Source organism: Chinchilla lanigera, unplaced genomic scaffold (genome assembly GCF_000276665.1).
Source record: "Chinchilla lanigera isolate Chin_1 unplaced genomic scaffold, ChiLan1.0 scaffold00059, whole genome shotgun sequence".
Taxonomy (NCBI): Eukaryota; Metazoa; Chordata; class Mammalia; order Rodentia; family Chinchillidae; genus Chinchilla; species Chinchilla lanigera.
This window is the reverse complement of record NW_004955460.1, coordinates 7256144-7280184: the sequence shown is the minus strand read 5'-3', so window position 1 is coordinate 7280184 and position 24041 is coordinate 7256144. Positions and strand designations below refer to the sequence as shown.

General features: G+C 46.6%; 1 long non-coding RNA gene across 1 annotated transcript; it reads right to left on the bottom strand.

Annotated features, from left to right (window-relative positions):
* Nucleotides 1–16956: 16956 nt before the first annotated feature.
* On the bottom strand, nucleotides 16957–19938 carry LOC102005345. Its single transcript, XR_263036.2, has 4 exons — nucleotides 19837–19938; nucleotides 17826–17930; nucleotides 17433–17567; nucleotides 16957–17040 (listed from the first exon to the last, which is right to left on the bottom strand). It is a non-coding gene; the product is annotated as an uncharacterized LOC102005345 (long non-coding RNA).
* Nucleotides 19939–24041: the final 4103 nt, after the last annotated feature.

Sequence of the window (24041 nt, the reverse complement as noted above, 5' to 3'; positions counted from 1 at the left end):
TGTCACCACACCTGGTACCATCTTTAATTTTCACACAAGGGGCGCTTTGCAGGTGGAATGCAACTTCCCTAACACCTGCAGTGGTCAAGGTCCTGGCCACACAGAGCATTACACAAACCTCAGCTACTCCCCGGGGAGGGCCAGTCCTTGCTCTGAGGCTTGGCCCTGATCACTTTTGCACTTGCTTTGCTTCCGCCTCCTGTCCCTCCTTGGGCGCATGGAGCTTCGATCCCATTAGGTTTTTGGGTATTGCCCAGTGCCCAGCTGTCTACCTGGCAGTGTGTCCAGGACACAGCTTGTGCTCACCCTGGCTCAGTGCAACGGGGCGGGGTGGGCAGCTGAATATGACTGCAGTGTCCAGTTTAGGGGAGCTTTGTGTGAGCCCCTCTTCACCCTCATGGGGTGGGGCGGAGTGGCTGCTCCAGAAGGGATGCGAGGACCCCCAAGTTCCCCCCAGGAACACAGACAACTTTTCTGTCTTGGCCAGACAGAGAATGGCCAGAAAAGGAATGTAGGTCAGGGGTCCTTTTAAGGCTGATGCTCAGTCATAGAGAGTGAATACACTGTGTTTGGGAGCCTAGAATAGGGACAGCACCCGGAGCAAGTCATAGCGTCCCAGCCCAGCATGACCTCAGAAGGGAGGCTGGCTTCAGGTCTGAGGTAGGGGCCTGCTGTAGGGAGAGGGTATGCTGCAACCCTGACCTGGGAACCCCAGGGCTGGACACCGAGGGGACTCCTTTGGGGCTGGGCAGCCCCCAACTGCAGCCAGCATTCTGTGGGATCTAAAGGAGGCTCCCTCCAATGCCTGCTTAAATGCCTATGTAAGAATACACAGCCTGTGGGAGCCAGAACCAGTCCAGAATAATCAGAAGAGGCAGGACACACTCCCTGCAGGCTGGAGGCAGGAAGAGCATGGATAGGCTGGGTGTGGTGCCTCACACCTGTAATCCCAGCACTCAGGAGGCTGAGGCAGGAGGATCGTTGTGAGTTCAAGACCAGCCTGGGCTACAAAGTGAGCTCAAGACCAGCCTGAACTTCATAGTGAGACCCTGTCTCAAAAAAAACCAAAAAAAAAAAAAAAAAAAAAGGAAAAGCACGGACAGCATCCACTCTGGACTGAGATTGGGCCAGCCAGCACCAGGTACAGCAGCCAGAGCATTTCTTCTCTCAAGTTTTAGCTTTCTCAATGTCACACTGATGAGAGGCACGATCAGCGACAAGCACCCCCCCCCACAGCCACAGTGACATAGAGAATAAAGACTGAGGCAAGGTTCATTTTAATTCAAATAATATGCACGCCATGAGGCCCTGTTTATAGGGACACTTGGATATTCGGGAACACACTTTGGTGAGTTATGGTGGTGCACATACCTCCCAGGACTCTCGGAGACTGAGGCAGAAGGATTACAACTTCGAACCCAGCCTGGGCAACTGGGAAGAAGGAGAAAGAAGGAGAAGGAGAAGGAGAAGGAGAAGGAGAAGGAGAAGGAGAAGGAGAAGGAGAAGGAGAAGGAGAAGGAGAAGGAGAAGGAGAAGGAGAAGGAGGAAGAGAAGAAGGAGGAGGAGGAAGGAGGAGGAGGAGGAAGGAGGAGGAGGAGAAAAAGAAGGAGAAGGAGAAGAAGAAAAAGGAGAAGGAGGAGAAGGAGAAGGAGGAGAAGGAGAAGAAGAAGGAGAAGGAGAAGAAGAAAAGAGAAGAAGAAGAAATCCAGAAGACTCACATTTGTAATCTCAAAAACCTACAAATCTGCAATAATCAAGACAGTATGGCGCTAGCATAAGGACAGATACAGAAGCTCAGTGGAATAGAATTGAGAATCCAGCAATAAGTCCTCAAACTTACAGTCAACTGACTTTCACCTAGTATGTTACAAACAATTCCCTGGGGAAAAAGAATAGTATTTTCAACAACTGGAGTGAGGACAGCTACATATCCACATGCAAAAGAATGAACTTGGACTTCTAATAAACTCAAAATGGATCAACTATCTAAAGATGAGAGCTGAAACTAGAAAACTCTTGGAGGGCATAGGAGTCAATCTTCATGACCTTGGACTTGCCAAAGACTTCTGAAACATGACACCAAAATCATGAGCAATAAAAGAAAAGAACTAAATCAGTCTTCATCAAAAATAAGAACTTTCCTGCTTCTGAGGATGCTATCCAGAAAGTAAAAAGACAATACCCAGAATGGAAGGAAATATTGCAAATCATTGTATCTAGAATATGTGGAGAATACATGAACAATGTTTACAACCCAATAACAAGGTAAATAACCCAATTAAAATTAAAATGTAGGCATAGGGTATCAGTAGACATTTGTCCAAAGATGTACAGGATATGCAAAGCATAGAAAAATGTTCAACATCATCAGCCATCAGGAAAATACAAGTCAAAAGCAAGTGCTACCATTTCATGCCCATTATGATGGGTTTACCCAAAAAGCCGGATAATAGCCAGTGTTAGTGTAGATACAGAGGAAGCACAACCTTCACGCACTGCTGGTGTGAAGGTGAAATGTTCATCCACTTTGGAAGATAGTCTGACCATTCCTTCAAAAGGGAAAAGGAGAGCTACAGTTTGATCCAGCAATTTCGCTCCTTAAACAATAAGCTTGTGCACATTTAAATGTTAATGAATTTATTTGTGTATGTAGTGATTCACGAATGGGCAGAGCCAATCCACAAGGAGTTTAGCAAGGAGGTGTGAGGGGAAACTTGCAAGTCCAAGTACAAATTTGATTGGCTAAGGTGGAAAGATTAGATGGAGGTTTCTGATTAGTAAAGTCTCTAGTTGGAGTTTAGTTGGTGGTTTCCGATTGGTTGAATTAAGTTGTGTATTTGAGCTGGGTTTGGGTTTGCTTAAGTAGGAACCCAAAGTCCTGGAGATGCCTCAGCCTTCTGGCCTTCCAATTATCTTGGTACATTCCAAGAGAACAGAAAAACATATGTCCACACAAAAACTTGCCCATGATATTCCTATCAACATTATTTACAATAACCAAAAGGTAGAAAGACCCAAAATCCATCAACTGATGTAAGCAAAAGCAGTACATCCATACAATGGAATATTATTTATCATAAAAAGAATGAAGCTCGCATCCATGCTCTACCAGATAAATCTTGAAAATATTACTGTAAATGAAAGGAGTCATTCACAGAGCATCACATCATACATGATTCCATGAATATGCAATATCCAGAAGAGGTGCATCTATAAAGCTGGAGAGAAGATGATTTGTATGTAGGACAAGAAGGCTGGGTGAGCAGAGTGGAGAGTGGTAGCTCATGGGTACAGGGTTCCTTTCAAGGGTGGTGAAAATGCTCTGACAGTGTTTGTAGTGATGGTTGCACAACTCTGAATATTCTGGAAACCATTGACTGGTACGCTTGGAGTGGAAGAAACAAGGTAAGTGAAGCTCTCAGTAAAACCAACCCCACAAAATTAGGAACAAATTACTTTTAAGAGTCCTTACTTTGAAATAATTCACAGTAAATAATTCCTTACTTTGAAATAATTCACTCCCTTAACTATGAAACTTATTAGGTGCATTCAAAAATATGGTTCAATTCCTACATACGAACTTAGAGCATGAATTCTTCCAAGAAGTGTGGCTATCTGTGGGGACACATGTCGCTAACCTGCTGCCACAGCAGCTGTGAAAAAGATGTCAGTTCTGGAATCAGTCATCTGCCACATTCAAAAGCTGTTGTACTCTTCCATAAATGCCATCTTTCCAGGAAAAATGCCAATCCTCTGTGAGAAGGAATGATTTTCAGGTGCATGTATGTGTGTGTATGTGTGTGTATGTGTGTGTGAAAGATTTTGTTTCCACTGTTTACTGACTAATCTCTGTGTAGCAACTTTTTCAGTGCAGCTGCTCAAATTGGAGCCACATCTTGGGTCACCCTTGCTCCCTGCCAAGGCTTAAGCAGAACATGGGCTGGACTGAGCTCAGGGCCACTGAGAGTGGACTGTGAGACCTCACATTGGGTGACAGGTCAAATCAGACAAAGCATCTGGTTTGAAGAGTTCCCAAGAATTCGCTCCACTGCTGGACAACTTGACTCCTCTCCTAAGACACTGAGAGGAAGTTGCCAAATCTAAGTCAGCAAAGAGCCAAGCGCATCTGTACACCATGTAGGGAAGAGGTGAGCCACAGGGCGGGCTGCCTGGGGGTCTCATGTGACAAATCCACGGCCCAGGAGGGCTTGGTAAGGCAGACAGATCAGATATTATGAGAGACATCCTGAAACCACAGGGCAGGGTCAAGCCACTCAGACGCTAAATAATCCCTGCTCCTTGTCTTATCCGCAGGAGCCCCCGGGAGCACAGGAGTCCTCACAGATATAGGCTTAGTCCTATGTTACAGGGGTCAAAGGCCACACCTTTACAGGGACCTGAGCAGGTTTTGCTTATTTATTTGTCTATATTTTTACAAAAGGAGCAACACTGTCTATTTCTCTTTAAATTTAGCTTTAATTGTCTTTAAGCTCAGCTTGTTAGCAGATGCCTTTCTAAAGACTTGTAAGTATTCATAGAAGTCACACACATGAATACACATATCCGATATTCCATCTGCAAGGGGACATTTCCACTGGGGCCCAGGAAAGCATTGAGACTTGTGCTTTAGAGAACAAATGATTCTTGAATCTCAGACTGACTGAGCTGAGATGCAGGCCCAGACAAGTGTTCTGCACCTAGGAGGGTCCTAGAGAACTGGATTCTTAGGCACCCCTCCCCCGCTACCATCTCCCAGCAACTAAACACCTCTTCTCTGTAAGAGAGGTGACCCTTCCTGCCCAGCTGCCCTCCTGGCATGGCGAGGTCACCGGTGCTTGTGAGTGGCACAGACCGACCTGGGTTGGGATTTTGTTTCCACCATTTACTGACTAGAAAATTTGCATAACCCCCTTAAGCCTTAGATCCTTATCTGTAAGGGAGGATGCTGGTGCCGGCCTGCACACACGCTGTAAGGATTAAATGGGATTCAGCGTATTTAAACAACATGTAGTAAGCGGCAGCTGTTGTGATTGTCCTTCCCGCGATTACGCCTGCGTCTACAGCAGGTGCATTGACACCATCGTAGGTTTTCTCAGCATCATCCCTTGGCTCAAAGCCAAAAGATGCTGTCAGAGCAGATGAGAAAGGCGAGTTGGGAGCACGCGGGGTAAAGTCAGGGGATAGACAGGCCTTCCGGGAGAGCAGGCTGTGGTGCGCGGAGGCGGCTCCAGAAGTCAGCAAGAGCTGCACTGCGAGCGTTGGCTGGAGCTGGGATGAGACCTTTGGTCTCGGTGCTGAGCGTATCAGTCCCCCTGGCTGCGGTGGCCCGAAGGGGGCCCTCGCTGGTGACCACTGAGGTCTCCAGACTCAGGGCAGTGGGCGGGGCCTGCAGAGGACTGGGGCCCTGGTTGGTGCTCCTGAATTTGTCGAGGGCTCTCGTGGTCAGCCCCAGGCGTCATTGGCTCCCTGGTAATTGCACCAGCTGGACCCAGCTCAGGGCTTGTTTACCAGAGGCTGTTTACCGCTGGGCCATCAGATCCTCTCTCAAGTCTGAGACTCTGGTAGTCATTTAAGTTAGTTTTTTTTAAAAAAAGCAGTAGTTGATCTTATTGTGGGAAATTCAGAAAAATTTTCAAATCACAAGGAAATAAAAACAGTAATTCCTATCTAAGTCCTAACTATTGCCTTTTAAAATCTACAGGTCTAAAACACAGTTTTGTAACATGTATTTTTCATTCAACCCGAGATCGTGAACACTTTCTCAAGTATCCCTGTACCATTTCTTTGTCAGGATCACAATCTAGGATTGCAGTCTTTCACCTAGATTAAATGAGTTAATGCCTGCATATAGTATTTTAAACCGGGAGTAGCTCATTAAGTTAAACACGCAATACACCTTAGTAATGATTAGAATATGCGTATCAACTCTGTATAATTCAGGCAGCCTTTTATCACTGGACTTGAAGATGGTTTTCACTAATATAAACAATGTTCCTGAGTGCACCTTGTGAACAAATCTGCACTCTTGTCTCCGATTTCCTGAGGACACATTCCTACTAGTAGGTGCCGGTCAAGGCTGTGTGACAATTTTTGTCTTCATCAAGACAGTCCCCAAGGGCCTCTATCCACTTATATGTTTCCAGTGATCAGAAACATTTTTTTTTCCTCTCCGGGTGAGGCTACATTTGGAGCTGGCTTCTCCCCTACAGGTGAGGAGAGCTGCTGCTGACAAAAATATTACTGTCCCATTTTTTGAACACCTCTGCATCTGGGAGGTATGATGACCCCAGAGGCCTAAATAAAGCAAAGCTCATATCAACTGCAGAGCTCCCTGTTAGAAGGCTTGGATGAGTTTCCTGCCTTCTGCACGTCTTGATCTTGACCATGAAGTGGTTTGGCAACACCCACACCTGGTAAGCAGATGGGGAGATTAAAGAAGCGCTGGCAGTGGATGCTACGGATTGGATGCAGTGTATTTTCCCTGCCCCCAAGGACCCCTGTGTTGCAATTTAACCCCTACTGTGAGTTCTTATGGGTGTGGAGACTGATCAACCGCAGTGCCCAGAGGAGGCACCTTTGGAAGGGGATTAGGATTAGAGAAGTTCTGCAGAGTGGGGTCCCCATGGTGGCTTAACAAGGGATCTGAAGACCAGAAGACGCACATGTGCAGGTGTTCCCTGTCCCTCCCAGCTGCCTGTGTGAATTCCAGAGGGAGGAGAAGAGAGGGCCAGGAGTTCCTTCTTGGCTGGGATACTGAGAACCTGGCTTGCTGCTTTTGGGGCCTCTCTGATATTTACAGTGACTCTTCCTCCTGCTGGGTGGCATATGGCAGCGTAGGTGAGGGCTGTCTCCTTGTCTCTGTGGGGTTCGCCCATGTCTAGAGGCCTTTCAGTCACAGCTCCTTTTGATATAGGGGAAAGTACAACTCCCAACCTGCTAGATGTCGGATACACTGAGTTCGTGTTCCCTGAAATTAAACAATGAGTTCTAAGGAGCAATGGAAGTTAAGAGTAGAAAAGATTTATTGAGAGATAGCTCCTGAGAGACTGGAGAGGACCCGGATTGTCACCAAGGCTACTGTTCTAAGAATATTTTATAGAGCAAAATCAGGAAGTGGGTACAAAATTACGAGGTGAGTACAACATAATCAACCCTTAAGATTACAGGGATAGCTCATATTGATCCGATAGTGAAACAGGTCATGCAGCAAGGGTCCATGGAAAGAGCAAAGGCATTTTGGGGAAGGGATGGGTCCCGATGCTCCGGTCAGCTACCTGGTGACTGATGCCTAGCTGGACTTATTGCACCAGGTGATAGCAATTATAGGGTAATCCCAAGTTACTGCTTATTCCTTAGGGGAAGCATGTAGGCCTGGTTGCTGCATCTTTATCTTGAAGCCCGGTCTTCAGCTGCACCTCCAGTGACCATCCTGCTCTTTGTTTTTCTGCTAACTTCCTTGAGAGTCCAGTCCCTCCCTGACTGTACATTCATTGCTGTCTAACTTAGCTGCCTGTAATCCTTTGACACGGGATGGGCGAGAGTGGGCTTGCTCCACGGACTGGTTGTGGTGGCTCTGCAGCCCCTGTGAATCCCCCGCTTCTCTTTGCCTGTCCCCTTCTCTAGTCTCCTTGGGCAGAATCTAATGAGACCCTGCAGCTGGCCCTGGGTGTGCTCTGGGGCTCCCTGTCCACAGCTCTGCTTTGTCCTTGCTCCTACACCAGTCCCCAGAGGACAGCGGTCCCAGTGAGGCCTGTCTCTCTCAGAGGAGCAGGAGGGAAGCCGCTGCTGACTGCTCCGACGAAAGCATTCTTTAAATTCCCTCCAGTCTTCACCATCGGCCTGGCCCTTTCCACTCTGATGTTGAAGAGGAATCTAAGGTCATGGAACCAGAGCTGGGGCACTTCCTCTTCCTCTTGAACTGGCACCCCAACATAGGGGCACCATAACCATTGTGTTTGTTCGTATTTGGGGTGGCTTGGGGCAAGTTGATTTTCATCGGTTTATAAACCAAGGCGGCAGGGGCAGGGCTTGATTGTGCACTGACAATCAGCCTGGTAGTGAATATTCCTTTGATGACTTCCAAAGAATTCAGCAAAGAAAAAAAAAGAGCTTCCGGTTTCAGTAATGCAGTTTCATGCTTTTAAAATGAATGCCTGGATTGATGGCAATTGACTGGATTGTACGTTTTAAAATGTCTCAATTGCTGATAATTTTGAACTGAAATGTTATTATCAAAGTGATCTTCATCCCATTTCAGAGGGAAAGCCCGGTCTCCCTGGCATCATTACAGTCACGGTGGGAAGTCGATGGTGTCTTAATAATCCTTGGTTGTCTGCATCGTAATTCCATTTCTGGTTGCAACTGTGATTCTGGCTTCAAAATATTTTGAACATGCAGAGCTGAACTACATAGGAGGTGAAGATCCCTCAGAACTCTCCCTGAGATTGTCACCAGAAATGGGCTTTTTCATTGCTTCCTGTGTACATACTATCTTAATATGTTGTCCATGTAATATTTTTTTTTGTTGTTGTTGTTTTTTTCTCCGGTACCGGGAACTGAACTCACGACCTTGCGCTTGCCAGGCAGGTGCTTTGCCGCTGAGCTAAATCCCCAGCCCCCATGTAATATTTTTTAAATGGGCTCATACTGTGCAGACTCTTGAGCAATCTGTTCCTTTTTTAATTTAACAATCTATCTTGACCATTTTTCAATGTCATTTCCCAAACTATTTGTCATTCTACTTTATGGATAAGCCAAAGTTTATTGCTTAACATTTTGTTTACTTCTGGGCTGTCACTGCTAAGTCACTTCAGTAAAAAGTCCTTGCATATGTATCTTAGTTATGATACTGTCTGAGGATCTTTGTCAGACATATTCCTACCAGTGGAACTTCTGAAAGTCTTTATCTCAACATGATAAAAGTCATTTATGAAAACCTGCTGCCCATATCATAATTAAATGGGGAAAAATTAAAAAGCTTTTCTTTTAAACCCAGGAATAAGACAAAGATGTCCATTCTTACTAATGTTCAATATAGTTAGTATTTGAAACTTTAGCCAGAGCAATCAGGGAAGAGAAAGAAAGAAAGAAAGAAAGAAAGAAAGAAAGAAAGAAAGAAAGAAAGAAAAAGAGAAAAAAAAGAGATACATATAGAAAAGGAAAAAGTCAAACTATCCTTGTTCAGAGACGATGAGATCCTTTACATAGAAGACTCAAAAAAATTCCACCAAGACTCCTAGAACTAATAAGCAAATTCAGGAAGATAGCAAGATACCAAATCAACCCCCAACTCAATAGTGTTCCTGTACACACCAATAATGAGCTCTCTGAGAAATAAGGAAAAGCAATACTATTCCCAATAGCTTCACAAAAAATTAAATATTTAGGAATTAACCTGACCAAGTCAATGAAAAAGCACTATAATGAAAACTATAGTATTCTGAATAGGAGGTTGAAGAGGACATCATAAAATGGAAAGATGTCCCCTATTCCTGGATAGGCAGAACCAATATAGTCAAAATATAGTAAGTTTTATATAAGAAAGTTATATATAGATCATACTTATAAAACTTTTTTTTTTGTTGTTGTTTTTTTTTTGGTTTTGGTTTTTTTCCGGTACCAGGAACCGAACTCACGACCTTGCGCTTGCCAGGCAGGCGCTTTTGCCGCTGAGCTAAATCCCCAGCCCCCATACTTATAAAACTTATAAACAGATTTAACCCAGTCCCAATCAAAATACCAATAGCATTCCTCACAGAACTAAAGAAAACATACTGAAATTCATATGGAACCAGAAGAGACCCATAATAACAGAAGCAATCCTGAGCCACAAGAGCAAAGTGGAGGCACCACAATCTCGGACTTGAAGTTATATTACAAAGCTATGGTGATAAAAACAGCATGGTATTGGGACAAAAACAAGAATGTGGATCAGTGGTACAGAATAGAGGATGCAGGAACAACTCCAGGTACTACAGCTATCTGATCTTTGACAAAGATGGGTCTCTAGAGGAAGGCTGATGAGTCTACACAAGACGGCTGAAGGATCCAAAGTGGAAGCTGAAGAGTCTACACTAGAAGCCAGGAGACAACATCCAAGCTGTAGGCGAGGACTGGTGTTCCTCTGGAGAAAGGAAACCTCTCTGTCCATCCTCATTTCCCTTTTTTTTTTTTTTTTTTTGTTTTGTTTTTCTCCGGTACCGGGAACCGAACTCATGACCTTGCGCTTGCCAGGCAGACGCTTTGCCGCTGAGCTAAATCCCCAGCCCTCATTTCCCTTTTATATCATCTGGGTGATGATCTACCCTAGAGTGACTCCTCTATACCCCAGGGTATAGAATTGCTGAGCTGATTTAGTTAAGCTTCTAAACCTCTCAAATTGACACAATCAACCAACCACTATAGTTTCCCACTATTATTAGGTCAAAAGTCTCCAGTGGAACCCCCATCAAGATGGGGACAACCTGCACACAGCTGAACGAAGCACATTTGGACCCTGAAGTGCTGGAGCTCAGCTCCTGTGGAGGAGGAGACTCTGTGACCCGCTTGGCTTGGACCAGGCCACTTCATGTTATCTGCTACCTTAAGTATTCATTAACAGGGACTTTTTCACTGACTGTGATATGTATGACAGAATGTAGCTCATCAGCCTGCCGTGGTGTTTCGGGGTTGAATTAACAGCTGACATGTATGTGTGGGCACGTGCTGAGCGGGTCACGGATGGCATCAGCAACCCTGTGCAGTAGGTAATGCCACCACCCTGTTATGCAGAGGTGCAAACAGAGTGTGGCACTAAAATACTCCACGTTCTGCCATGAAGCTCTTGGGGATCCTTTTTGAAGCATCTGTCATAGCCTCTGTGGTCCTAAAATTCTATCATTTGACCTCTGTTCTTGGGTCAGACTCCACTGTAACCACAGAAGGTTCTGGAAGCCACAGTGCAGTCATCTCAGTTTTCCCTTTGATTCTGAAAAGGCCTATGTTTTGCCATAGGCCTCCTCTTTTCTTTTTCCTTTCCTATTCTTTCCTGGAACAAAATTAGTGAATCTGTGTTATGGTTGATACATTGTATCAACTTGGGGACTCTAGAGGTTTGGCTAAGTGACTCCGCAGTTCTGCATCCTGGGGTGAAAAGGACAGGCCCTTCCTGCTCTGGAATGTTGTTCATTATGTCAACTTGAGAAGTGTAGAAGGTTAACCATGTGACTCAGCAGGGGGGCAGGGTCTTTACTTGGTATTCATTGTGAGCCTGTGCAAGAGGAGGGCTGGGAGATGGTGTGGGTATAGAGGACCACCACCACCACCCCCCAAAGGTGGGTAGGCTGCATACAATAAAAGGGAAATGAGAAAGGATTCACTGCTGGTTTTTTGGAGGAGCTCCAGCTGTCACTTTCAGCTTGGTCATCTCCTGGCTTCTGGTGCAGACTGTGTGGCTTCTACCTGGGAATCTTCAGCTTTTTCAGAGGGAATCCAGTAGAAATTGGCACTCCACTGACCAAAAAGAATTTTGGAGAGACTGCCAGGAAGTGGAATCCCTGTGGTCTCTGGCTGATTGGGCCCAGGAGATCAGCCTGGCTCTGTTGAAGATTTCCCTGGGTCCCTGACCTTCTCGAGGGCTCTGGAGGTGAAGGGTGGGGGAAGTATGGCCCAGCTGTGTTTCGTGCCTGAGCAGGGCCCCTACAGTCTGATTCCCTCTCCACTCACCTCACCTTCCCCTCTGCGCCTACACTTGCTGCCCCCAGTTCTTACCTCCTTATATGGGGCCTGACACGTCACCGTCCCCAGCAGACAGCATGCCATCAGGGCAGGCTCGCTGGGTCCTTCATCCTTAGAACCCTGCCGGGGACATATAGGGGACAGAGAGTGATGGATGGAGATGCCCCTTGGATGAACCCCAGCATTGCCTCTGGGCCCTGGCCATGCTGTCCTTCCGCCCTGACCTCCCCTTCTGGCCCTCAGTGACCGGCAGAGCCACTCTGCCTGCTCACCCTTGCCTGCCAGTCCCTCTGTATCTGCCCTGTTGGCACTGGGCAGCCAGAGTGGGTTTTACTGTTCCCATTTCAGGGCCTGGCACCCAGCCCCGGGGAGCTGGAAAACCTCCCTGTTTCCCTGCTGTCGGGCGGGGACGGAGAGAAGTGGCCAGGCTGGTGCGAGAAGCTTTTCTTGCTCATGCGCGGGATGCATGCCTGCCAACAGTCCTGAAGGCCTTTTTGTCCCGCTGTGGTGTGACAGCCCGGACGCGCTCTGTGTGGCGATGTGAGCTTTCCTGGAAAGCCTCTGCCTCCTCTCCACTGCGGTGTCTTTTGGCATTTTTAGTGCCAGCCTGGGTTACAGTGGGGTGGTCCACAGCCTGGCGCCTTTTCCAAGTCCAGGCCAGGGTATGGGTCACTTACTCTCCATCAGATTTTTAGAACAAGGTTTACACGTTGAAGCACCTACATATATTCATGGAAGCAAATTCAACAGTATAAGAGACAAAAGTATCATTATCAGTGACTTGTGCCAACCACCATTAGTGGTTGTTTTTCTTAAATCTGACTGCTTTATTGATAATTAGAGAAATTCACTCCAGGTCACATCATATCAGGTTAAATATTTGCTTGATTCTAGGCTCATTTTTATGTATTCCCCCATTTTAATTTTTTAAATGTATATAATAATTTCATATGTACAGAAAAGTTGCAAAGACAGTAGAGCATTCCCCTCTGCCAACTTGTTGTACTGTCAGCATCTTACAAAGCCATGATGTACTTATAAAAATTAAGAAATCCACACTGGTACAAGACTATTAATTAAATCCCAGCACTAGGGAGGCTGAGGCAGGAGTATCCTTGTGAGTTCGAGACCAGCCTGGGCTACAAAGTGAGCACAAGGCCAGCCCGAACTGTGAGACCCTGTCTCAAAAAGACCAAAAAAAAAAAAAAGACTATAACTAAACTGCCGATTGTATTCCAGTGTCACCGGCTAGTCCATGAATGTCCTATTTTGGACCTAGGGTGACATTGCACTCTGTTATCCCATCTCGTTGGTCTCCTCCCATCTGTGGCCATGTCCTGGTCTTTTTCCGACCACAGCATTTCTCAGGGACTGATCAGGTGTTTCACAGGGTGCCCACAGTTCAGGTTTGTCCGCTGTTCTTGTAATACTACTTGGGTTTGGGGGAAAGAACACCGCAGAGGCAAAGTGGCCTTTGTGTTGTATCATGTCCTGGGGTCTTTCTAAACATGTATGTTCATAAACTCTAATTTTATTTGACAAAATACAGGAACAGTTTTCTGTGTTTGTTATGGTTTGTGTCTGGGTGTGCCCCCAAAGCCTCATGCAGTCATGGGACAGGCTTCTGCAGTTTCTGATTGCTTCATGGTCCAGTGTTGGAATTATGGGTGTGAGTGCTACACTTGCCCTGGGGAGATAGTTTGCATACAGTGTAAGGGAGGGAAAGAGGCTCCTTGCCATTGCTCCTCCCTTTTGCTCTTATTGCTTTTGCTGTTTTCTGCCACCATGAACTGTTGCCCTCATCACTCTGCCTTGGAGCCTGCCAAGTATGGACTGAAACCTCCACAAACTGTGAGCTAAATAAACCTTCCCTTCCTTAATTTTGGGCATTGGGTATTATGTCTCAGCAACAAGAGAAAAGTAACCAAGACAGTGTTGTTGGGGGGCCTCCTACTACAGGGAAGGAAAGCGACTCGTCAACAGTGACATTGCTTAACCCGTAACACTGGCGGCCTCTCTCTGCACTGCCCCAAGGTTGCTGCCGCAAGCCTGCATGCTGACGCCTATGCCAGTTCCCTCCTGCAGCTCTTTGAAAGACTGGGCGGTGGTCCATTGCATGGTCCACTGCAACATGTGGAGCTGGGCCTCTGCTTGGTCTTCCTTTGCTTTTGCAGTTTCTAAAGGAAGAATTCCTAACAGGGGTTGAGTAACCCTTGTCTGAGATCCTTGGGACCGGAAGTGTTTTGGATTTGGGATTTTGGGGAGAATTTGGAATATCTGCATAATCATAATGAAATATCTTAGAGGTGGGACCCAAGCAAGTGTAAACATGAAACTTATTTATGTTTTATATACACCTTACACGTGTAGGATGAAGGCAATTTTAGATAGTATTTTTAATAATTTTGTTCATGAAACCAAGTTTGTGCGCATTGAGCTCTGTGAAGGCGTCACTCGTGACATTGTACTAGTACTCAAAAATTTTACAGGGAGCATTCAAGATTTGGAGTATTTGAGATTTTCATATTAGAAAAAGTTTGTTACTCAGAATTACGTGTCAAATTCTGCACTCCTACTTTCTTGTATCTTGTTTTTCTTTCTTCTTTTCGTTCTCCTCCTTTTCCTTCTTCTGCTGCTTTTGTTTGTTTAAAGCATGGAGGATTGAAACCAGGGTCTTCACACTGAGCTACATCCCTACCCCTTTTCACTTTTATTTTGGAGATAGGTTCTTGCTAAATTGCTAAATTGCCCTTGCCAGGGCTGGTCTTGAACTTGTAATCCTCCTGTCTCAGCCTCCCAGAGTGCTGCAATTACAGGTGTGTGCTATCATGCCCAGCTGTTTCTTGAATCTTTAGCATCGCTTAGATTCTGTTTAATATTATGTGAAACAAGATTCTCTCATTACTCTAGTATTTAAGCAGGGCATGGTGAAGCATTACCTATAATCCCAGCACTTGACAGGCTGAGGCAGGAGTATCAGCACACTTGAGGCCAGCCTGGGCATGACCCTGTCTCAAAAAATTAAAAAAAAAAAATTTTAAAAATTTTTAAAATGCTATTTAAATTATACTTGCTTTTTATAATGAGTTTTTGGATTTTCAACAAGTTTTAAAACTCTCATAAAAATATTAAATGTATGCTGCAGATTAATTGGGGTAAAGTTGCTAACCGTATTCTATTCCACCTATTAATTCCACTACATGCCCTTTCCTTTTGGTCACATATTTTATGTCCCCTAGAGAACAATTTTGCTTTTTGTCAGGGTTTTCTATGCTTTGGGTTAACTGCCCAGTTGAAACCATAACCTGAAGAAGGAAACATTTCTGTGAAATGGTGTTTGAACTGTCCATGTAGCCTGGAGAGCGGGAGTGGGGGGGTAGGGGGGTGGGGGAAGCGGCCTGGGCCCCTGTGGGAGGAGGGGCAGCCTGCGCACAGCAGAGGAAGGAAGAGTGAAGCACTGTGCTCAGTTTGGAAAACAGGTTCCAGGGAACCACACAAGCTGGGGCTCCATTCTGGGACACTCCCCCCCCCATTCCGCAGCTTTAGGGTGACCTCCCGAGAGGCAGCCACAGATCACCTTTCTGTCATCGTGAATTCGCCACTGTACTCTGTGTACAAATGGAGTCACATAATGGATTGTGTATTGTGCCTGGCTCTGAGCATGCTGTCGAGGTTCCTCTGCGTCACTGCATGTGCCTGTGCGCCGTTCCTGTTATGGACAGATCTCACTGAATGGATCTACTTTTCTCATGCATTCACCAGCAGATGGGCATTGGGTTGTCCCCACCTTTTGGTTTTTATGAATAATGTACTATAAACATTCATGGTCATATATGTTTCAGTTGGATTAAATCATATATGTTTTAGTTGGATTAATATATGTTTCAGTTGGATTAAATCATACGCTACATTTAGCCCTTTTTTAACCCCAGTTGAGCTTGAACTTTATGAGCTTGAACCTTATGCCTTCCCTCTGAGCTAAAGCCCCAGACCTTTTCTTATTTATTTTTTTTTACTTTGAGACAGAAACTTGCTAAATTACCCAGGTTGGGCATGAATTTGTAATCCTCCTGCCTCAGTCTCCCAGAACACTGGCGTTGCAAACATGCACCACCATTCCCGGCTTATGTTTAACCTTTTTTTTTTTTTTTTTTGGTTTTTCTCCGGTACCGGGAACCAAACTCACGACCTTGCGCTTGCCAGGCAGGCGCTTTGCCGCTGAGCTAAATCCCCAGCCCCATGTTTAACCTTTTGACGATACTATTTTCCAAAGTGGTTGCACTGCTTTATATTCCTTTCCACAGTATACAAAGGTTTCCCTTTCTCTGCATTCTTGCCCACACTTATTACTGTTGCCTTTTTGATTGTAGCCTTTCTAGTGGGTGTGGAGTGGTATTTACTTGTGGTTTTGATTTTCGTTTTCTGGATGTCTAGATATAGAATATCTTTTCATGGGATTGTTGGACATTTGTTTGTCCTTTCTGGAGAAATGTCAGTTCAGATCCTCTAATCACTTTTTAATTTAGTTCATTTGGAGTTTGTAATTAAGAGTTATAGGAATTCTTTATATGTTGTGAATATGAATCCCTTAGAGGTACAATTTGCAAATATTTCCTTCCATTCTATGGGTTGGCTTTTTAGTATCTTCTGATATCTTATAAATTATGCAGGTACACATTTGCAGGTGTTAACACACACACACGTACACACACACACATCTGGGGAGTCCAGGGCACATCACCCACCACTCACCTAAAACATTTGCACCAAGGAGGAAATTAAAACTATGGATTAGTATCAGATAGTGGAAAAGTTGATTATAACATCTTATACTTTAAAGAGGCTATTTTAAGCTATTCATTTTGACAACATACAGAAATTCTAAATATTTATTGCTCTTCCCATCACATTTTGTTTTTAATGTTGCAATTTACATCATTTTATACTTTATAAATCTTCTCAAATTATTGGTGCTATTGCTATTTTTAGTAGTTTTGCCTTTTAAATTTTATACTAAGTTTAGAAATAACTGATCTATCCACCACCATTACTGTATTTGTGTTCTAAATATGAGTTGTACTTAACTTTTACCAGTGAATCTTGCACTCGATTTTAGACAAAAGGCCAAGAAGCAATTGCCAGTGAATTCTATACTTTTCTTAAAACAAAAACAATAATAACAACAACAAAAACCACACCAAGCTTTATTAGGCAGCCAATGAGACTAACAGCAACCTTTAAGTATTCCTCACGCCAGGTGCCAGGCCTGGGGGCCCTGGAAGCTCTGCCCTGGTGCCCGCCCTGGGCTTGGATGAGTTCCTCCAGCTGCAGGAGCAGGGAAATATGTGGCTGATACTGTTTACATTTTGAGAAACAGGTGAGAAAGACCCAAATAACAGATATACAAAGTTTGTGATCCCAAGAAATATTGGCATGGGTTCCTTAAGACACAATGGGTGTGTGGGGAAATGGAGACAGGTGAGACTATTATGGGAGGGACCTGTCAGAGCCTAAGATGCTGAAGGTCACTGTGTGCCCCAAGTTCTTTAGCTTTCTGGGCTCCCTAATTGTTTTAGTATCCAAAGTAAATAACAGTCTTTTCCCCGCATAAATTCGATAAACCCGGGACCTTCCCTACCACATCTGGGGAGTCCAGGGCAGAAGGGGAATGGGGACTGTCACCCTAGTTCCTGTTTCCAGCCTCTCCCTGGCCACACCTGGGCACCTCCTTTCCTCTTCTCCATGATGGGCAGCCCCTGGCTTGTTCCAGAACATTCTCAGGGTCTCTCAAGCATACACTCCAGGATTGGAGCAACGTAGCTCTTCCTGAGGGTGGGGACACAGTAGAGGGCCTGGGAAGACCCGGGAACTTGAGGATTAGCACCACCTTCAAAGTCCTTCTCCCACCCACACCACAGCCTGGGGCTGCTGCCGTGGTACCACCTGTCTCCCGCCCTCCTGAGATCTTAGCCCTTGCTGGCTCCCAAGTGCCCAAACCACCCATCACATCTCCTCCTCTCAACAGCTCCTGAGGGAAACTGGGTAATACCTTTCCTTGAGCAAAGGAAACCTCCTCAGAAGCCTCCATCTTTGGATTCATACATACACACCTGACAGAAGCTTCAGAATGGCTCTCTCTTTAAAGCGATACAGAAAAATTTTTGGTCAGGGCTTCAGGCAGGAGTGCCTGGTCTTTCTTTTCTGAGCAACAGCTTCTGTGAGGAGGAGAGGAGAAGGCAAATTATCCAGCTTGTCAGAGCAGCCCCAGTCAGAACACTGGCTCTTTCTTTCCACTGCGAGGGACACAGGGACTTGGGAAAAGGGTGCCTGTGGAGTGACCACCTCACAGAGGTGACAATTCCTGGGGGGGCACGGCGGTCCTTGGAATTCCAAGCCTCTCTTTAGCAGCAGATCTCTTTTTCAAAAAAAAAAAAGAAGAAACACCCTAAACAAGTCCCACTATACAGAAACAGACCAGAAGGGAACTGAAATGGTTGGAGGCCTTTTGAGGAGCACTGGCGGGCAGGTATTGTAGTGCTGTTGAAATGCCCGTGAGGAGAGGAGTGAGGAGCCGTCATTTCCAAAGCCCTGGTGGGAGTGGGACACACAATCATGGAGTGTCGGAGGGAGCCGGGGGACAGCCTGGAGCTAACTTCCGGGCACTCTGGGTTAGGAACATCCCAGTGCCATACGCAAAAATACTCAAATAATTAAGTAGCACTGTATCTTTTCATTTCCCTAATATTTTTCTATAGACTAATGAATTATCTATTTAGAATAATACATTTAAAATAACTTCAGTTAAAATTTTAAAATTTTTTTCTAGAGAATTGTGCATCCCTGACACCAAGTTTGTGTCAGTCATGATCCCCCTCAAGTTATTTCTGTCAGGGGTCCCTGCTAAGAACTTCTTTGCAATAAAGAGACCCCAGGGCATTCACAATGGCCTCTCCCAGGGGCCTCTGTCTCCCTACTGCAGGCCCAGAACTACCCAGACTGTGAGTGTGCAGCAGAGGGGTGGTTTTGATATCAGTTAAGAATAAAAAACATTAAAAGTATCTTCCTCTGCTCAGTATGGTGATGTCTATAATCCCAGCACTTGAGAGGCTGAGGCAAGAGGATTGCTGCAAGTCTGAGGCCAGCCTGTGTTACAGGGTGAGTTCAAAGACAGCCTGAACTACCTGGCAAGACCCTGTCTCAAAACCAAACCAAACCAGATCAAACCAAATCAAACTAAACCAAAACAAAACAAAAAAATGATTTTCCCACCTTTTAAAAATGACAATCAGATAACACTGGCTTCTTTTATTAATTCCTCAGAAAATCCTCCTCTCTAATTATGTCCACTATTGTGTCTGGTTATCTTTAACACCCTCAGAAGGTGTTTTCCAGCTCTCTAGCAAAAACTAATGACTTGGTTCCCCTGCTGACCCTGCTGACTGGCTGCTAGAAGAAGCATTTTGTCTCCTCTTTGACCTGGTGCCAAGGGGAGAGAGACATGGGAGGCCTGTTCTGCTCCCTGGGCCTGGCTGGCTGGAGCACGCTCTGGAGCCCTGGGACAGGTTCATCCACCAGCGAGCCCACGGGACCCTGGGGCATCTCCCCCATAGTTTGCAATGCTGCCCAGGGCTTAGAACCAGGGGGCCGGCGGAATTACAGCAACAGTGCTGGAGCAGCAAGGCCCGACACCCCACGTCCTCAGTTTGGTCTCGCTGACTGCAGTTGCAAATCAGAGCAAATCTCCTCCAACAAGCTGCAAACTCACGGTGAGCAAGCACAGGGCAATGAGCCTACATAGGCCTCCTTGTCCTCTCTCACTTGTTTGTTGAATTTTTTTTTTTTTTTTTTTTGGTATCAGGAATTGAACTCAGGACGTTGCATTTGCCAGGCAGGCACTTGTGCCACTGAGCTATATCCCCAGCGGGAGGCCGAAAGTCTACAGCACCCGGTATTCCCAGGCGGTCTCCCATCCAAGTACTAACCAGGCCCGACCCTGCTTAGCTTCTGAGATCAGATGAGACTGGACGTGTTCAGGGTGGTATAGCCGTAGACTTATTTGGTCTTTCCATTCTCTTTACTGATGTCAAACATGGCTGCCCCATGGTTCAGGGGACCACATACCTGCTCCAGCCACCTAGCCCCATCTGAGACCAGGATCACGGAGAATGGCTCTGTCCCTGTGTAGATGGACGGCCACTGGCATGTGACACCGTTTCCAGGGGGTTCCTGGGGGCTGCAGCAAGGCCCCTAAACTCATCCATGATGAAAGGTCTGTGCCTTTGTGCAGTAGCTCCCTTTGTTACAGTGTCCCTGCGATGGTGGCTCAGGTGACATAGGTGCAAATGTCCCTGGCCAGCAGTGTCAGGCAGCCTGTCCAGCCCACTGGTCTGTCTGAAGAGATATGTGTAGCCCAGCTGCGGCTCACTGAGCACATTTAATAACACACAGTCCTGAGTAATGGAAACCTAGTTCAAGCCTGATTCTAACTTTTTGGTTGCATCTTTTAAGGAATATTAACAGGAATATTAACATTCCTAGGCCCTCACACCTTTGCAAATTCTCTCCTGTCGCATTCGCAGCAGACAGCAGAGGCCTCCGAGCACCAGAGCTGTTCCGTGCCCACACTACCACTGGGACACCAGCCAGGTACTGAAGGAGGGAGTGTTGTTATAAAGATTTGCTGAATCCTTAAAAAATTTACCTCCTAGCTGGGTGTGGTGGCACGTACCTGTAATCCCAGCACTTGAAAGGCTGAGGTAGGAGGATAGCTTCAATTTCAAAGCCAGCTGGGGCTACATAGTGAATTTGAGGCCAACCTGAATTACATAGTGAGACCCTGTGTCAAAAAAAAAAGCAAAACAAAAAAGTCACCTCCTACAACCTACTCAGAAACAGTGAATGGGCAGAGGAAAGGGAGAAAAAAAAATGCTTTTCTCTTCTCCCAGGAAACTGAGTTGATTATTATATTAGACACAGACATGCAAATTTCCATGGATGGGAAAATCTACCTATTCACCTAGGTAAAATTCAGCAGTCTCCACAGCTCTTCTTGCTGTCCTTGGGTTTAGTTTTCACATATTTTAGCATCATATAGCTATAAAATGAAAGCTGGAAAAACACTGGCATGACCTCAGGTGTCTGAACAAGAAGATACAGCCATGGCCCTTGCAGGGTCCATGTGGAGTTCACAGGGCAGGCTGGCCAGCGACCAGTAGGTCCTCTCCTCATGGACTCTTGTAGAGAAAGTCCTACGCAAGTTCAGAGGAACAAGATCAACTTGGATCATCCTTTCACTCATTCTTCCTTTTTACTTTTTGAGAAATATTTCTGGGCATCGCCCCAATTGTGCACTGGACAGGTTAGGATGAGCAAGATACAGTTTGTAGCTGAGTATGGTGGCACATGCCTGTAATCCCAGCTATTAGGGAGGCTGAGGCAGAAGGATCACAAGTTTGAACCCAGCCTGGGCAATTTAGGAACTTAGTCAGACCCTGTCTCAAAGTGAAAATAAAAAACAGCTGGGGATGTAGCTCAGTACAAAGAACCTGGTTTCCATCCCCAGTACTGAAAATAAATAAGTAAATAAGTAAATAAATAAATAGTTGCCATCTCCAGGGAGCTCACATCGTAGGAGCTGGTGAGTTGGCCGCGCATTGATGCTGTGTCACATAGCGAGGGTAGTGAGGGCAGGTGTGCCTACTGAACCAGCTAGACCACAGGGGATGCTTCCTAGAGCAGGTATTTCTGGAACTCAGTCTTCAAGAACAGGCAGACAAAGACAGGGAAGCCCGACTGTAGACCGAATGCACAGCATGGAAGGGCACATGCTTTGGGGAACAGAAAAGGGCCAGAAGTCAGATCTCCCATGCATGTGTGGGTACAGTAAGTGGGCTGCCATGGTTGGAAGTGGTGGGGACTCGTGCCAGATGCCACAGGCTGGGGAAGGACAGAGGTTTTCCCTCTGTGCAAACTAACAGGTTGGCCTGCAGCAGGTACACAGCGCCGACGAAGACCCACAGCAATGGTAGCAGCCACTGTCATCTTGGTCACTTGGGTTCCCTGGGCCTCAAGGCCCATGGATGAGTCCATATGGGAGCCATCGCACTGTTAGTTACACCCAGGAGAGGAACAATAGGGCCAGGGACTTGGCACCTCAGAGCAGCCTGCTGCTTTGTCTGGGAAGGAGACTTCATCTCATCTCCCAAGGGAGCTTCCGGCCAATACGAACTTGAGAAACAACCAAGTAAAGGGGGATTGTAGGGTGTATGGGAATAATGTGGTCTTAGTCATCCTGGGCTGCTGTAACAAATTACCATAGACAAGGTGGCCTAAGTGGCATTTATATCTCACAGTTCTGGAGGCTGGGTGACCTAAGAACAAGGTGCACTTTGGAAACCATCTGTTCCTAGCTGTCATGTGGCTGTCCGCACAGCTTTGCCTCTGCCGTGCCTGCTTGGGCTGAAACCTCTGCAGCGACAGTGGATAGGCGGGGCACTTGCCCTCCAGGTGCCACCTCACCTGGGTAACCCACCCCCAGAAGCCTGGGTCTTTCTCTTGAGAACACCTCTCAATAAAACGTGCATTGAACCCCTGCCTCAGGCTCTGGAGAGCTTCTTGGGACTTGACCCCAAACCTACAGTCAGCTGAGTTTTTGATTCAGGCTTCTCTTCAAATCCTGTTGTGCCAAACTCTGCCCCAGACCCTTGGCATGAGGGCGAGTCCAGATTGCTGCCAGGAGAGTTTCTGCAGTGCTCAGCCGTGCAGCACCCTAGCCCTCTTCTGGCTCCTCAGGCTGGCATTGCACCTTGCCTGGAACCTGCTGGTCCCGGAGGTGGCCACTCTGGGCCTCACCATGGGCGCCCAGGCAGGATCCCAGGCTGGTGGGTTTGTGCAGTTGAGTAGTTTCTGCACCCCTGGCGCTCACATGGGCCCGGCACATGGAAAGCGTTCCAGACACATGTGAGGAACTACGTTTACTTGGAAAGAGAAGCAACAACATCTGTAATCACCGAGGAAAGCAGACAACAAATGGCCAAGGTGCTGGATCCTCTGGGAGCCGCCAGGATGGGGGCCTGGTAAGATGAGGGAGGCAGCTGCCCATTCCTGGTGCTGCCGTGTGCCCCTCCTCCCCAGTCTCCCACTGAAGTTTCTAGACCATCTTTGGTGTGAGTTCCAACTTGGTTCTCTGGGCAAGAGTGTGTCAGAGTTGGGTTCTGAGCTCTTGAGTGGCAGATTCCAAAGCAGGCTCTGTCTTCACTGCCAGCTGGTCTTTGCAGTCTCCTGAAACCTTGGCCCTCTGAGCCAACAAATAGGGATGGGATGGTGGTGGACGACGACGACGAGTGCTGAGACAGATCTCATCTTCCACTGGGAGGTGGCAGTGTCAGGCCGTCGCAGCACCGCCCAGAATGTTACAGGCAGCCACGTTAGATAGAAATTCATACGCAGTCAGACAGGGACTAGGCTCTCAAGGAAGTCAGCACAAAAATAAAACACACCAGAATTGCAGCCGGAGGCACAGCTGAAGAAGTTAGGGTTATCAAGATGAAGACACAATGGCCTATGCCTTCCTAAGGGATAAACTGTAACTGAGATTTATAGTATGATTAGCACCAGCTGGTCCAGTGGGTCCAGATAGGCATCAACCACCCAGGTGGCTGACCAGAGTATCTGGACCCATCCCTTCCCAAAAATGCCTTTGTTCTTTCCATGTACCCTTGCTACACGCTTCATTTCCCTATCGGACCAATATTAGCTAAGCACCTATACTTGTAACCCCATGGATTGACGGTAGTTTGACCCATGTTGCACCAACATGGAAACTTTGCCGTCTAAATTACCCCTGACAAAAGGCCTCGGTGGCCACCACTTGGATCCCCTCCTGGAAATCCAGGAGCTATTGTTCTCTCCTTATTGCCAATAAAACTCTCCTAACTTCCTTTGGTTTGCAACTTCATTCCTCAATGTCATGGAACCACAAACACAGCACATTTGACATCTAACAGGTTGGGAGTTCATATTGCTCCTCCACGAAGCTGACCAAGCTGCACGGTGGGGCTGCTCGTGGGCTGGCTGCAGGTGCCAGGCTGGAGGCCCGATTCTCTGGGACTCTCTGCCCCTGGGCAGCAAGAGCCCTGGCCCAGGGCTGCGCGAACCCCGCCGGCTCCATTCCTCATCAATGGGATGCAGAATAGTCAGTGTCTCTGCGCACTAAAAGCCCTGGGTTCTCCATCCATGAAAGGGCTGGTGTTTCCCATCCCTCTGGGCTCCTCTCTCTGTAAATCCTGGGCTGGTGACCAGGGACCCAACTCCCTCAGGGCACAACA